The sequence below is a fragment of the Bombina bombina genome, chromosome 7 (genome assembly GCF_027579735.1).
Source record: "Bombina bombina isolate aBomBom1 chromosome 7, aBomBom1.pri, whole genome shotgun sequence".
NCBI classification, from domain to species: Eukaryota; Metazoa; Chordata; class Amphibia; order Anura; family Bombinatoridae; genus Bombina; species Bombina bombina.
This window is the reverse complement of record NC_069505.1, coordinates 283,500,887-283,517,838: the sequence shown is the minus strand read 5'-3', so window position 1 is coordinate 283,517,838 and position 16,952 is coordinate 283,500,887.

The window sequence follows — 16,952 nt, the reverse complement described above, 5'->3', positions numbered from 1 at the left end:
TCTTGCTGAGGTCACTGTAAAAGGCTGGGTCTTGCTGAGGTCACTGTACAAGGCTAGGTCTTGCTGATGTCTTTATTCAAGGCTAGGAGTTGCTGATTTCACTATACAAGACTAGGTCTTGCTGAGGTCACTATAAAAGGCTAGATCTTGCTGAGGCCACTATACAAGACTAAGTCTTGCTGATGTCACTGTAGAAGGCTGGGTCTTGCTGAGGTCACTATACAAGGCTAGGTCTTGCTGAGGTCACTATAAAAGACTAGGTCTTGCTGATGTCACTATACAAGACTAGGTCTTGCTGATGTCACTATACAAGACTAGGTCTTGCTGATGTCACTATACAAGACTAGGTCTTGCTGATGTCACTATACAAGACTAGGTCTTGCTGATGTCACTATACAAGACTAGGTCTTGCTGAGGTCACTGTACAAGGCTAGGTTTTGCTGAGGTCACTGTAAAAGGTTAGGTCTTGCTAAGGTCACTGTACAAGACCAGATCTTGCTGATGTCACTGTACAAGACTAGGTCTTGCTGATGTCACTATACAAGACTAGGTCTTGCTTATGTCACTGTACAAGACTATGTCTTGCAGATGTCACTGAACAAGTCTAGGTCTTGCTGAAGTCACTGTACAAGACTCTCCCCTCTCTAGCCCTGGCTGTCTCTCTATTTCTTTCCCTGGCTGTCTCTCCTCTTTTGTTCTGTAAGCATCGCCCCTCTCTAGCCCTGGCTGTCTCTGTCTGTCTCTCTCCTCTCTAGCCCTGGCTGGCTCTCTTTCTTTCCCTGGCTGTCACTTTCCTCTTTAAAGGGACAGTCTTCTTAAAAATGTTTATTGTTTAAAAAGATAGATAATCCCTTTATTACCCATTCCCCAGTTGAGGGGCTAAGGTCACTATACAAGACTAGGTCTTGCTGAGGTCACTGTACAAGGCTAGGTCTTGTTGAGGTCACTATACAAGACTAGGTCTTGCCGATGTCACTGTAAAAGGATAGGTCTTGCCGATGTCACTGTAAATGGCTAGGTCTTGCTGAGGTCACTGTAAAAGGCTAGGTCTTGCTGAGGTCACTATGCAAGGATAAGCATTGCTGATGTCACTGTACAAGACTAGGTCTTGCTGATGTCACTGTACAAGGTTAGGTCTTGCTGAGGTCACTATTAAAGACTAGGTCTTGCTGATGTCACTGTACAAGACTAGGTATTGCTGATTCACTTTACAAGGCTAGGTATTGCTGATGCCTCTGTACAAGGCTGTGTCTTGCTGAGGTCACTATACAAGGCTAGGTATTGCTGAGGTCACTGTACAATGATAGGCATTGCTGATGTTACTATACAAGGCTAGGTCTTGCTGAGGTCACTGTACAAGACTAGGTCTTGCTGTTGTCACTATACAAGGCTAGGTCTTGCTGAGGTCACTATACAAGGCTAGGTCTTGCTGAGGTCACTGTACAAGACTAGGTCTTGCTGATGTCACTATACAAAGCTAGGCCTTGCTGATGTCACTATACAAGGCTAGGTCTTGCTGAGGTCACTATACAAGGCTAGGTCTTGCTGAGGTCACTATACAAGACTAGGTCTTGCTGAGACCACTATACAAGACTAGGTCTTGCTGAGGTCACTATACAAGGCTAGGTCTTGTTAAGGTCACTGTACAAGACTAGGTCTTGCTGAGGTCACCGTACAAGGCTACAGACCTTGTTAAATACTTATCAGATGTGTGTAGCCTGCAAAATTACATTGGCTATTCAAATACAGACGATACAGTACAGGCATGCATATGATAGAGTGTCGGCATGCATCATATAGTGTACTGACATGCATCCTAATGAGTACAGGCATGCATATGATAGAGTGTTGGCATGCATCTATACAAGGCTGGGTCTTGCTGAGGTCATTATACAAGACTAGGTCTTGCTGAGGTCACTGTACAAGACTAGGTCTTGCTGAAGTCACTGTACAAGGCTACAGACCTTGTTAAATACTCATCAGATGTGTGTTGAAAAACTAGCTTGCAAAATTACATTGGCTATTCAAATACAGACGGTACAGTACAGGCATGCATATGATAGTGTCGGCATGCATCATATAGCGTACTGACATGCATCCTAATTAGTGTTGGCATGCATCTATACAAGGATGGTCTTGCTGAGGTCATTATACAAGACTAGGTCTTGCTGAGGTCACTGTAAAAGGCTAGGTCTTGCTGAGGTTACTATACAAGATTAAGTCTTGCTTATGTCAATATACAAGGCCTGGCCATGCTAAGGTCACTATACAAGGCTAGGTATTGCTGAGGTCACTATACAAGCCGAGGTCTTGCTGAAGTCACTGCACAAGGCTAGGTGTTGCTGAGGTCACTGTAAAAGGCTAGGTCTTGCTGAGGTTATTATACAAGACTAGGTATTGCTGATGTCACTGTACAAGGCTAGGTCTCGCTAAGGTCACTATACCAGATTAGGTCTTGCTTATGTCACTATAAAAGGCCTGGCTATGCTGAGGTCACTATACAAGACTAGGTCTTGCTGGGGTCACTATACAAGACTAGGTCTTGCTGAGGTCACTGCACAAGGCTAGGTCTTGCTGATGTCACTATACATGGCTAGGTCTTGCTGAGGTCGCTATACAAGGCTAGGTCTTGCTGATGTCACTATACAAGGCTAGTTCTTGCTGAGGTCACTATACAAGAATAGGTTTTGCTAATGTCACTGTACAACACCTGGACTTGCTGAGGTCACTATACAAGGCTAGGTCTTGCTGAGGTCACTATACAAGTCTATGTTTTGCTTATGTCACTGTACAAGACTAGGTCTTGCTTATGTCACTGTACAAGACTAGGTGTTGCTGATGTCACTGTACAAGACTAGGTATTGCTGAAGTCACTGTACAAGGCTAGGTTTTGCTGATGTCACTATACAAGAATAGGTCTTGCTGAGGTCACTATACAAGGCTAGGTCTTGCTAAGGTCACTATATAAGACTAGGTCTCACTGAGGTCACTGTACAAGGCTAGGTATTGCAGTGGTCACTGTACAAGGCTAGGAGTTGCTGAATTCACTATACAAGACTAGGTCTTGCTAAGGTCACTATACAAGGCTAGGTCTTGCTGAGGCCACTATACAAGACTAGGTCTTGGTGATGTTACTGTACAAGGCTAGGCTTTGCTGAGGTCACTGTAAAAGGTTAGGTCTTGCTGAGGTCACTATACAAGACTAGGTATTGCTAATGTCACTGTACAAGGCTGGGTTTTGCTGAGGTCAATATACAAGGCAAGGTCTTGCTAAGGTCACTATACAAGAGTAGGTCTTGCTGCGGTCACTGTACAAGGCTAAGTGTTGCTGATGTCACTATACAAGGCTAGGTCTTGCTGAGGTCATTGTAAAAGGCTGGGTCTTGGTGAGGTCACTGTAAAAGGCTATGTCTTGCTAAGGTCACTGTACAAGACTATGTCTTGCTGATGTCACTGTACAAGGCTAGGTCTTATTGAGGTCACTATACAAGGCTATGTCTCGCTGAGGTCACTATAGAAGACTAGGTCTTGCTGAGGTCACTATACAAGACTAGGTCTTGCTGATGACACTGTACAAGACTAGGTCTTTCTGATGTCACTGTACAAGACTAGGTCTTGCTGATGTCACTGTAAAGACTAGGTTTTGCTGAGGTCACTATACAAGACTAGGTCTTGCTGAGGTCACTATAAAAAACTAGGTTTTGCTGAGGTCACTATACAAGATTAGGTCTTGCTGATGTTACTATACAATGCTTGGTCTTGCTGAGGTCACTATACAAGATTAGGTCTTGCTGATGTCACTATACAAGGCTAGATCTTGCTGAGGTCACTATACAAGATTAGGTCTTACTTATGTCACTGTACAAGGCCTGGCCTTGCTGAGGTCACTATACAAGACTAGGTTTTGCTTATGTCACTGTAAAAGACTAGGTCTTGCTGAGGTCACCGTACAAGGCTAGGTCTTGCTGAGGTCACTGTACAAGGCTAGGACTTGCTGAGGTCACTATACAAGACTAGGTCTTGCTGAGGTCACTATACAAATCTAGTTCTTGCTGATGTCACTATACAAGACTAGGTCTCAATGAGGTCACTGTACAAGGCTAGGTCTTGCTAAGGTCACTGTACAAGGCTAGGAGTTGCTGATTTCACTATACAAGACTAGGTCTTGCTGAGGTCACTATAAAAGGCTAGATCTTGCTGAGTCCACTATACAAGACTAGGTCTTGCTAATGTCACTGTACAAGGCTAGGTTTTGATGAGGTCACTGTAAAAGGCTAGGTCTTGCTGAGGTCACTATACAAGACTAGGTCTTGCTGATGTCACTATACAAGACTAGGTCTTGCTGAGGTCACTGTACAAGGCTAGGGTTTGCTGAGGTCACTGTAAAAGGCTAGGTCTTGCTAAGGTCACTGTACAAGCCTAGGTATTGCTGATGTCACTGTACAAGGCTAGGTCCTGTTGAGGTTACTATACAAGACTAGGTCTTGCTTATGTCACTGTACAAGACTATGTCTTGCAGATGTCACTGAACAAGACTAGGTCTTGCTGAAGTCACTGTACAAGACTAGGTCTTGCTGAAGTCACTGTACAAGACTAGGTCTTGCTGATGTCATTGTACAAGGCTGGGTCTTGCTGAGGTCACTATACAAGACTAGGTATTTCTGAGGTCACTATACAATTCTTGGTCTTGCTGAGGTTACTATACAAGATTAGGTCTTGCTGATGTCACTATACAATGCTAGGTCTTGCTGAGGTCACTATACAAGATTAGGTCTTACGTATGTTACTGTACAAGGACTGGCCTTGCTGTGGTCACTATATAAGGCTAGGTCTTGCTGAGGTCACTATACAAGTCTAGGTTTTGCTTATGTCACTGTAAAAGACTAGGTCTTGCTTATGTCCCTGTACAAGACTAGGTCTTGCTGAGGTCACTGTACAAGGCTAGGTCTTGCTGAGGGCACTATACAAGAATAGGTCTTACTGAGGTCACTGTACAAGGCTAGGAGTTGCTGATTTCACTATACAAGACTAGGTCTTGCTAAGGTCACTATACAAGGCTAGGTCTTACTGAGGTCATTATACAAGACTAGGTCTTGCTGATGTCACTATACAAGACAAGGTTTTGCTGAGGTCACTGTAAAAGGCTAGGTCTTGCTGAGGTCAATATACAAGGCTAGGTCTTTCTGAGGTCACTGTACATGGCTAGGTCTTGCTGATGTCACTGTACAAGGCTAGGTCTTGCTGAGGTCACTATACAAAGCTAGGCCTTGCTGAGGTCACTATACAAGGCTAGGTCTTGCTGAGGTCACTGTACAAGGCTAGGTCTTGCTGATGTCACTGTATAAGGCTTGGCCTTGCTGATGTCACTGTACATGGCTAGGTCTTGCTGATGTCACTGTACAAGGATAAGCCTTGCTAATGTCACTATACAAGGCTAGGTTTTGTTGAGGTCACTGTACATGGCTAGGTCTTGCTGAGACCACTATACAAGACTAGGTCTTGCTGAGGTCACTATACAAGGCTAGGTCTTGCTGAGGTCACTGTACAAGGCTAGGTCTTGCTGAGGTCACTGTACAAGGCTACAGAACTTGTTAAATACTCATCAGATGTGTGTGGCAAAACTAGTTTGCAAAATTACATTGGCTATTCAAATACAGACAGTACAGTACAGGCATGCATATGATAGAGTGTCGGCATGCATCAAATAGCGTACTGACATGCATCCTAATGAGTACAGGCATGCATATTATAGAGTGTCGGCATGCATCTATACAAGGCTGGGTCTTGCTGAGGTCATTATACAAGACTAAGGGGCCCATTTATCAAGCTCCGTAAGGAGCTTGTGGGCCTGTGTTTCTGGTGAGTCTTCAGACTCGCCAGAAACAGCAGTTATGAAACAGCTGTCACAAAGACCGCTGCTCCATAACCCTGTCCGCCTGCTCTGGAATCGCCGGAATTCAACCTGATCGAGTACGATCGGGTTGATTGACACCCCCTGCTAGCGGCCGATTGGCCGCGAGTCTGCAGGGGGTAGCGTTGCACCAGCAGCTCTTGTGAGCTGCTGGTGCAATGCTGAATATGGAGAGCATATTGCTCTCCGCATTCAGCGATGTCTGTCGGACCTGATCCGCACTGTCGGATCAGGTCCGACAGATATTTCATAATTCGGCCTCTAAGTCTTGCTGAGGTCACTGTACAAGGCTAGGTCTTGCTTAGGTCACTATACAAGGCTACAAACCTTGTTAAATACTCATCAGATGTGTTTGGCAAAACAAGCTTCCAAAATTACATTGGCTATTCAAATACAGACGGTATAGTACAGACATGCATATGATAGAGTGTCGGCATGCATCTATACAAGGCTGGGTCTTGTTGAGGTCATTATACAAGACTAGGTCTTGCTGAGGTCACTGTACTAGACTAGGTCTTGCTGAGGTCACTGTGCAAGACTAGGTCTTGCTGAGGTCACTGTACAAGACTAGGTCTTGCTGAGGTCACTGTACAAGACTACAGATCTTGTTAAATACTCATCAGATGTCTGTGGAAAAACTAGCCTGCAAAATTACATTGGCTATTCAAATACAGAAGGAATAGTACAGACATGCATATGGTAGAGTGTCACCATGCATTTATACCAGGCTAGGTCTTGCTGAGGTCATTATACAAGACTAGTTCTTGCTGAGGTCACTATACAAAGCTAGGTCTTGCTGAGGTCACTGGACAAGGCTACAGACCTTGTTAAATACTCATCAGATGTGTGTGGCAAAACTAGCCTGCAAAATTACATTGGCTATTCAAATACAGACGGTCTTGCGGAGGTCACTATACAAAGCTAGGTCTTGCTGAGGCCACTGTACAAGGCTGGGTCTTGCTGAGGTCATAATACAAAGCTAGGTCTTGCTGAGGTCACTGTACAAGGCTGGGTCTTGCTGAGGTCATTATACAAGACTAGTTCTTGCTGAGGTCACTATACAAAGCTAGGTCTTGCTGAGGCCACTGTACAAGGCTACAGACCTTGTTAAATACTCATCAGATGTATGTGGCAAAACTAGCCTGCAAAATTACATTGGCTATTCTGCTGAATACAGCTAAAATACAGATAATATTTACTATCTAAACAAAATTCTAAAATCTCTATTTGCTTCAAATAGAAAGTTTCTAACAGTAATTAATAATCACCAACTCAACCCATTGGTTAACCACCTTTAACCAGCGTATCTTATTTTTAAGTATCTGGAGATGAAGGCATGCTGCAAAGTATGCAAGTGCACACAACCCTGCAACTCCAGTAGTAGTAAACCTTATTCTAATCGATTAGCTAACGATGTGTGTCTGTATGTTAAAATACATTAAAGGAGTGTTTACATATGAACAGTATAAATCAGCAATTAGGCACCACATTGCAAAGCATCTCCAAACAAACTAGATGACTATAAGCAGTTGAAAAGTCATTTTCTTTTACAGCGCATCATTTTTTGCCGTCCAGGGATAGACCCCTTGAGAAGTGGATCTTATCTCTATTGCTTTGACCAATTATTGACATTAATAAACTGCTGTATCACTGTATAGCATGTTTGCTGAGGTCTGGATGCCATATTACAGCCTCTCTGGGGGCAGCGTAAAAAAAAACACATACCAGAGTTACAGGAAAACTGAGCAAAATATATATTGAAAGTACATTACAAAGCTTTTATACTACTCATACTGAAACATTACACGGGAAATTACATTTTATGTTTAAAGGGACACTGAAACCAATTAGCTTCTTTCATGATTCAGACAGAGCAGCAATTTTTAAGCAACTTACAAATTTACTCCTATTATCACATTTTCTTCATTCACTTGGTATCTTTGAAAATATCTTTGGTATATTTGAAAAGCAAGAAAGTAAGTTTAGATGCCGGCCCATTTTTGGTGAACAACCTGAATTGTTCTTGATGATTGGTGGATAAATTCACCCACCAATAAACAAGGGTCTGAACCAAAAATTGGCTGGCTCCTTATCTTAGATGCCTTCTTTTTCAAATAAAGATAGCAAGAGAACAAAGAAAAATTGATAATAGGAGTAAATTAGAAAGTTGCTTAAAATTGCATGTTCTTTCTGAATCACGAAAGAAAAAAATTGGGTTCAGTGTCCCTTTTAGGTCCCTTTAAATTCTTAATTCTGTGGGTAACGCATATTGAGCTATTCTTATTTCAGACACATGTACAAAGGCTCTTTCAGTCGGTTATTTTCCCACAGTGTCTGTTTGAGCAGCACATATATTTGCATAGAGAAACTTGTCATATGAAATGCTCATTTACATCATTAGTTTTCTCCTGTTTAGTAAAGCAAACAAGAGGCATTTGTCTTTAGCAGCTGCAGAATCACAAGACCCTCAGGTGGGCTATTATTGGAAAATGTAGGTACAAGGAGTTGTTTTAGTACAGAAATCTCAGACGATATATAGAGCATGAAACTGCCGCCCTCTGCTAAGGTCGCTTATAGCAGAATATACAACTACATCACCAGATCTTATTCAGTACTGCATAACACAAACAACATATAACAAGATGACAGAAGGTAAATATATCAAAGTATTTATCTCATATTTCCAACTATGATTAATTAAACAAAGGTGAGAAACGCGTAAGTGGGAAGAATATGGGGGGAGGTCAAGGTGATGAGGTTTCCTATGCACCCCTCTTCATTATCATGGGGCCCCAAAGGTGCCAGCTATGCTGAATACACAGGTAGTGCCTACACTACATACCCATTGCCCTGTGCAGCGCAATGAGAGCAGTAAAGGAGGAAGTTAGGGGTGAAAAGATAATAATAGTAGGGGTAGGTAGGTAGCTAGGGTGTACATTTTATGGTCTAGAACAACTACTATTTACAAAGGAAGAAAAGTGAAAATGTTAAACCAACAGGCTCTATTGCATGTTACCACAAACTCGGCATCAAGGGTTAAGCTGGAAATACTAAGGGTATTTAGTATTTAAAAGGACATTACTGTATTGCTTTTTTATATATTCATATTATATATCAGCAATTAAAGGGATAAAAAAAACTCATAAATTATCTGTAGATACAACTCAAGGGCTCTTATAAAGGCCTCCTTGTACACAGTGCTAAAGGCGCAATCAAAGCAGAAATTATAAAATGAATTTAAAAAAAAAAGGTTTTTAGTAGTACGGAGCATTCTAGCAAATAAAATATTTACATGTACCAAGTACACTTGTTTTCTATTCTTTTAATCACAGCATTGCAAATAACATGTAAACAAAATATTAAAGCACTTAAAGTTGTAATTTTATTAGCAAAATTAGTGTTGTTTAGCAGTTGAATGTTAAATTTCCCTTTAATTCTTGAGACACTAACACTAAATAATCTACAGGCGGAAGGTTTTGGGCGACTTGTCATTTGTTTTTTTACATTAAAGATTAGACCAACACTGACCACGATTCACAGTTCAATAGATCACAGTTACAGGGCAAACGTTCAGGGTCAGCCATATTCAGCACTACTCGTATACATGTGAAGCCTTTATCTGGCACATAAGCAATAGCTTTTTCTTATAAACTAAATAATGTTTTGTCTCTTATACCTAAAGTGCAATATAACCAGATAATATGCAAATGTCACTCAAGCATATGCACAGCTCTGCCCCTCCTGCAGCTTCCCCTTCTAGGTAGATGTTGCACACAACTCTATCCCAGCAAGCCCAACCCTGCCCAAGCCATGCCCAATACTTCCCATGATACACTTGCAACTCCAGCCCTTTAGTCACAGCCCGCCCACAGAACACTCACAGCCCCACCCACAGAACACTCACAGCCCCGCCCACAGTACACTAACAGTCCTACCCACAGAACACTCACAGCCCCACTCACAGAACACTTACAGCCCTGCCCACAAAACACTCACAGCCCTGCCCACAGAACTCTCACAGCCCCATCCACAGAAAACTCACAGCCCCACCCACAGATCACTCACAGCCCCAGCCAACAGAACACTCGCAGCCCCACCCATAGAACTCTCACAGCCCGCCCACAGAACACTCACAGCCCTGCCCACAAAACACTCACAGCTCTGCCCACAAAACACTCACAGCCCTGCCCACAAAACACTCACAGTCCCACCCATAGAACACTAACAGCCACGCCCACAAAACACTCACAGTCCCACCCACAGAACACTCACAGCCCCAACCATAGAACACTGACAGCCCTGCCCATAGAACACTGACAGCCCTGCCCACAGAACACTCACAGCCCCACCCACAGAACACTCACAGCTCCACCCACAGAACACTCACAGCCCCACCCACAGAACACTCACAGCCCTGCCCACAGAATAATCACAGCCCCGCCCACAGAATAATCACAGCCCCACCCACAGAACAATCACAGCCCCACCCACAGAACACTCACAGCCCCACTCACAGCTATACCTACAAAGTCTCCCTCACCTCCCAGTGCAAGAAGACCTAAGGGAAATGTTGGGTTTACTGTATGTAGGGGGAGCATTAGTGTCAATCTCAGAGTAGAATTTAGATCAGGGCCAGCTCAAGGAATTGCTGTTATAATGTGCTGCTGTGTCAGAGAATAAAATGACACCCTCAACTCTCTTTCAACTACAGGCTAAACCCCACTATTGCACGGCATCCATAAAAAGAGATACACAGATATATACAAGAATTTTGGCACTTTTATATTATTTAAGCCATCCGTTTTCTTCCTTTATGCTGCCCCTGTTAAGTGCTGCCTGGGTCCCACCAGGACTCATTAAAAAGCCGGCCCTGATATAGGGCCAGATTGCAAGTGGAGCGCTAACAGTTGCACACGAGCAAAAATGGGTTTATCGCAATAGTTTGCGCATGTCAGGTTTTTTGCTTTTATTACAAGTTGAAAGTAAATGCAATCGCTTGAGCGCAATGGAAGTTAATGCACCCAGGTGCTATTTTACTGGCATAGACAAAAAAATCATACCTCCCAAATATCTCACATCTTGCACGGTTGTCACTTGTTGGGAGGTCTGATCTGCTACCCGCCCACAGCCTTTAAAGGGACAGTCTAGGCCAAAATAAACTTTTATGATTCAGATAGAGCATGTAATTTTAAACAATTTTCCAATTTACTTTTATCACCAATTTTGCTATGTTCTCTTGGTATTCTTAGTTGAAAGCTTAACCTAAGAGGTTCATATGCTAATTTCTTAGACCTTGAAGCCCACCTCTTTCAGATTGCATTTTAACAGTTTTTCACCACTAGAGGGTGTTAGTTCACATATTTCTTATAGATAACACTGTGCTCGTGCACGTGAAGTAATCTGGGAGCAGGCACTGATTGGCTAGACTGCAAGTCTGTCAAAAGAACTGAAAAAAGGGGCAGTTTGCAGAGGCTTAGATGCAAGATAATCACAGAGGTTAAAAGTATATTATTATAATTGTGTTGGTTATGCAAAACTGGGAAATGGGTAATAAAGGGATGATCTATCTTTTAAAACAATAAAAATTCTGGTGTAGACTGTCCCTTTAACCTGTTTTAGGGAATTCAATAAGCCACACCCACAGACTGCCCATGACCCCTCCCAGTATCTGCCTGCAACTCTTGTTCCTCCCCCTCAGCCCTACTGTATCCCAGAAAGTCTCCGCAAAATGTTGAGAACAATGTGTTTTTACTTTTCAGTCCATGTAAACAATAAAGAATAAATATAAAAATAAATACTCTTAAACAGTGAAAATTCGACTTAGTATGTAAGAATTTGAAATGCACATACATTTTAAATCCTAGGAGCTTTCATTTCTGGATTATTTTGCATAAATATTGGAGGCTTTCCGGACATGGAGATGATAGAGACTTGTAGGTAGTGGCACACCAGTGGTGGGTAAGGATGCCAGGTATCCAGTATTCTAGCACACAGTCCAGTAGTTTAGCAGGCTGTCCAGTAAAATCTTCACAAAAATACTGGACGCTTAAATGTCCAGTTTTTTAAGTCCATGAATGTTTGCTAAATGTAAGGTGAGGGGCAGTCAAGAGGGTCAAATCAGTTCTGTTTATGTGTGTTACTGTCAGCTAAAGAGATAAAAATGATTGATTTGTAGCTACTAGTAGCCAAGGGATAAAATTACTATAGTTATGAGAAATATACATTGTGTGTTCAAGCACTGGGGCTGAAGCCAATGTGTGACCCCCATTTAAAATTGTTCCCAGTCACCGACAGATTGTCCAGTATTTTTGTGGAGGACAGATGGCAACCCTACTGGTGGGTGAAGCTGTGTCAGGAGGGTTGTAGCACAGGAGTCATAGCATGTTATGGGCGGAGTCTGGGCTGTCCCTGTAAACTGGGGCATTTGATGTGATAGCGAGCTGTGGGAGGGACATCGGACAGGGTTTCTAAACCCGTGAGATTCCCCCAATATCAGGGGCGGTTGGGAGGCAAATAATTAGGTATGCTAACTAGTATGGCCGACATTTTATTCCAAAATGGTGACAGCCCTACCAGAGGACTATGTGAAAGACAAGGCCTTTACACCATAATATATTGCTGCTTGATTATAAATACTGATATACTGTTACCAGTATTGGATTTAGCATTATGTATATTTTTAAATTAAAATTATCTTCTATGACGGAGAAATCATTTAATGAATATTTTTTATTCTGTTTTTAAAACATGGCGCAAGGGAGATCTTGTTAACGAACTAGCTCAAATAGATGTATTGCAGATATATATAAAAATATTTCATACTGCACGCTAATTTGCATATGTAGCGATATCACAGAACGTTTCTGGACTAGAAGATTAATATAATTTAAAGGGCCATTTTAGGAAGAGAATAAAACATTATATTTCATTAGTGTTTTATTTTTAAGCAAATGTCCTCCTTTTATATATTTAACTTCATCAAAAGGGTTAAACACATCATCAAGATTGCATTCCTGGAACACCGCCATTCACCTTTATCTGAGGATATGGCCAGTGATTGGAGCATACACACATATGCCTGCATCTCATTTGCTCACAACTTAATCCTCATCCGGAGTGGTTTAGGAATACAACAGGAGTATTCATGTAATCCCTTTGCTAGGGTTAAAGGCAAAGTAAGAATAAGGATTTTTTTTTTAAAAATGTTATGCTCTAACAAAATAAAGACTTTGATTTTTACACTAGCCCTTTAAAATAAATGTTCACATAACTTGTTCTATTTCTATGCAGTGACATTAATAGGGCATTAATGTCATGAAATTTATATCATGAATATAAAAGAGCACTGTTTAAACATGAACAAATATTTTATTTACATTAAAATTCACAGTTCATGGTTTGTGTTGTTTGAACCCCCTCTTATCCATATACCAAGGTACGTGCAGGAAGAAAAATAATATGATATAGTGCCTCAGGTGCAGCTAAAAAGACACTGTGGAACTACAACTGCAATAAAGCCACAAGAACAAAAATAAAATATAGTACTGTACTCATAGAGTTGCAACAATCTTTACATTTGATTGAAACATGTTTAAAATATGATAAACCGTGAAAGAGAACTCCAAAATAGCTAAGGTGTTGCACTACACAGAGCTCTTAATCATTGATCATAGTTAAAAATAAAAAATAAAAAAATAAAGGTTCATTTAAAGCTGTTTATATTTATTTTGGAACTACCAGGCAGTTCAGTGGGAAATAATATTACTGGCGGCTGATAAGGAAAACCCTATAGCTCTATTGATAGAAAGTGACACATTGAACACGCAAAAAAAAAGCTTTTTATAATGTAATATGTATAAACAATCCTTTTCGGCTAGATTACGAGTTGTGCGTTAGCCTTAAAAAGCAGCGTTGAGAGGTCCCAACGCTGCTTTTTTCCTAACGCTGGTATTAACAGTCTTGAGGGTACAGGTGTACCGCTCACTTTTTTGGCCAGACTTGGATATACCGCAAATCCAAAGAGCGGTACAGCCTCTCCTGTCAAGACTGATACCACATTTAAAAGTCAGTAGTTAAGAGTTTTATGGGCTAACGCCGTAGTATAAAACTCTTAACTAAAGTGATAAAAAGTACACTAACACCCATAAACTACCTATTAACCCCTAAACCGAAGCCCTCCCACATCGCAAACACTAAAATAAATTTTTTAACCCCTAATCTGCCAAACCGGACATCGCCGCCACTATAATAAATATATTAACCCCTAAACCGCCGCCCTCCCGCATCGCAAACACAAATTAAATTTTGTTAACCCCGAATCTGCTGTCCCTAACATCGCCGACACCTACCTACATTTATTAACCCCTAATCTGCTGCCCACAACGTCGCCGCAACTATATTAAATGTATTAACCCTTAAATCTAAGTCTAACCCCCCTAACTTAAATATAATTAAAATAAATCTAAATAAAATGACTACAATTCACTAAATAATTCCTATTTAAAACTAAATATTTTCCGATAAAATAAACCCTAAGATAGCTACAATATAACTAATAGTTACATTGTAGCTAGCTTAGGGTTTATTTTTATTTTACAGGCAACTTTGTATTTATTTTAACTAGGTACAATAGTTATTAAATAGTTATTAACAATTTAATAGCTACCTAGTTAAAATAAATTCAAATTTACCTGTAAAATAAATCCTAACCTAAGTTACAATTACACCTAACACTACACTATAATTAAATTAATTACCTAAACTAAATACAATTAAATTAAATAATTTAATTATAGTGTAGTGTTAGGTGTAATTGTAACTTAGGTTAGGATTTATTTTACAGGTAAATTTGAATTTATTTTAACTAGGTAGCTATTAAATAGTTAATAACTATTTAATAACTATTGTACCCAGTTAAAATAAATACAAAGTTGCCTGTAAAATAAAAATGACCCCTAAGCTAGCTACAATGTCACTATTATATTGTAGCTAGCTTAGGGTTTATTTTATAGGTAAGTATTTAGTTTTAAATAGGAATAACAAAGTTAATGATAGGAATATTTATTTAGATTTATTTAAATTATATTTAAGTTAGGAGGGGTTAGGGTTAGACTTAGGTTTAGGGATTAATATGTTTATTATAGTGGTGGCGACGTTGGGGGCGGCAGATTAGGGGTTAATAAGTGTAGGTAGGTGGCGGTGACATTGGGGGCGGCAGATTAGGGGTTAATAAATAAAATGTAGGTGTCGGCGATGTTGGGGGCAGCAGAGTAGAGGTTAATAAGTATAATGTAGGTGGCGGCGGTGTCCGAAGCGGCAGATTAGGGGTTAATAATATTATGCAGGTGTCGGCGATGTCGGGGGCGGCGGATTAGGGGTTAATAAGTGTAAGATTAGGGGTGTTTAGACTCGGGGTTTATGTTAGGGTGTTAGGTGTAGACATTAAAAGTATTTCCCCATAGGAATCAATGGGGCTGCGTTAGGAGCTTTACGCTGCATTTTTGCAGGTGTTAGGTTTTTTTCCAGCCGGCTCTGCCCCATTGATTCCTATGGGGAAATCGTGCACGAGCACGTTTTGCCAGCTCACCGCTACCGTAAGCAGCGCTGGTATTGAGGTGAGGTGTGGAGCTAAATTTTGCTCTACGCTCACTTTTCTGCGGCTAACGCTGGGTTTGTAAAAACCTGTAATACCAGCGTTGTCTGTAGGTGAGCGGTGAGGGAAAACTGGGCGTTAGCACCGCACACCATTACCGACAAAACTCGTAATCTAGGTGTTTGTGTTTTAGATGCAACAAGTAAAATGAACCAACTAGTACTTATTGTTTCATATTCTTAGAATTATCACTGCTGCTGATGAACACAATGATGGCTACATCAACAATGCCATATTGCTGCTGGAGGAGAAAACTAATGTTTACCCATTGGATGTAAAAAAAGGCTCTTTCACATCCAAGGGATTCCTTAAAGGGACACTGTACCCAAAAATTTTCTTTCATGATTCAGATTGAGCATGAAATTTTAAGCAACTTTCTAATTTACTCCTATTATCAAATTTTCTTCATTCTCTTGGTATCTTTATTTGAAATGCAAGAATGTAAGTATAGATGCCGGCCCATTTTTGGTGAACAACCTGGGTTGTCCTTGCTGATTGGTGGATAAATTCATCCACCAATAAAAAAGTGCTGTCCAGAGTACTGAAACAAAAAAAAGCTTAGATGCCTTCTTTTTCAATTAATGATAGCAAGAGAACGAAGACAAATTGATAATAGGAGTAAATTAGAAAGTTGCTTAAAATTGCATGCTCTTTCTGAATTACAAAAGAAAAAATTTGGGTACAGTGTCCCTTTAAGTCTCAAACTTTACCTTATCAGTTGATATCTTGCACAGGGAAAGTTATGTATGGTGAGATGTTGTTATATATGACATATCTGCCTGCAAATTTCTGTCCATGAGACAGTGATTCAGCCTGATCGATACCCTGTTTAAATGGAAATATATGTTACATTCAGATATTATAATGCTTATGTGTGTTCAGGAGAAGAGACTCAACAAGACTCCCCACATCTGACCCACCAAGGATTTTTTGTGTGACCCTCGGTTAAGGTTGCCACCTTTAGTTCAGGCCAAACCCGAGTACTCTCTAATTAGGGTGACCATATTGCCGCTTTAAAAAGGGACACATATGAAAAATACATATGTCAGGGCTGTTTTCAGGGCTGTTTAAAGAAATGTTTTGTATAAGAACCCTGACATATGTATTTTTCATATGTGTTCCTTCTTAAAGCGGCGATATGGTCAGCCTATCTCTAATACATTTTTTTGCAGAGTATGCACTATGTATAATAGCACATAAACACAAACTAGCACATAGATATTCACACACTCTCTAACACACATACTCACACACATTCTCTCTCACACACACTCAAATGCACTCACTCTTTAACACACAGACACAGAAATACACTGACAAACACTAAGAACACACACTCTCACGCACAAAGACAGACACACACATATCCCCTTACTCAGATACATTCCC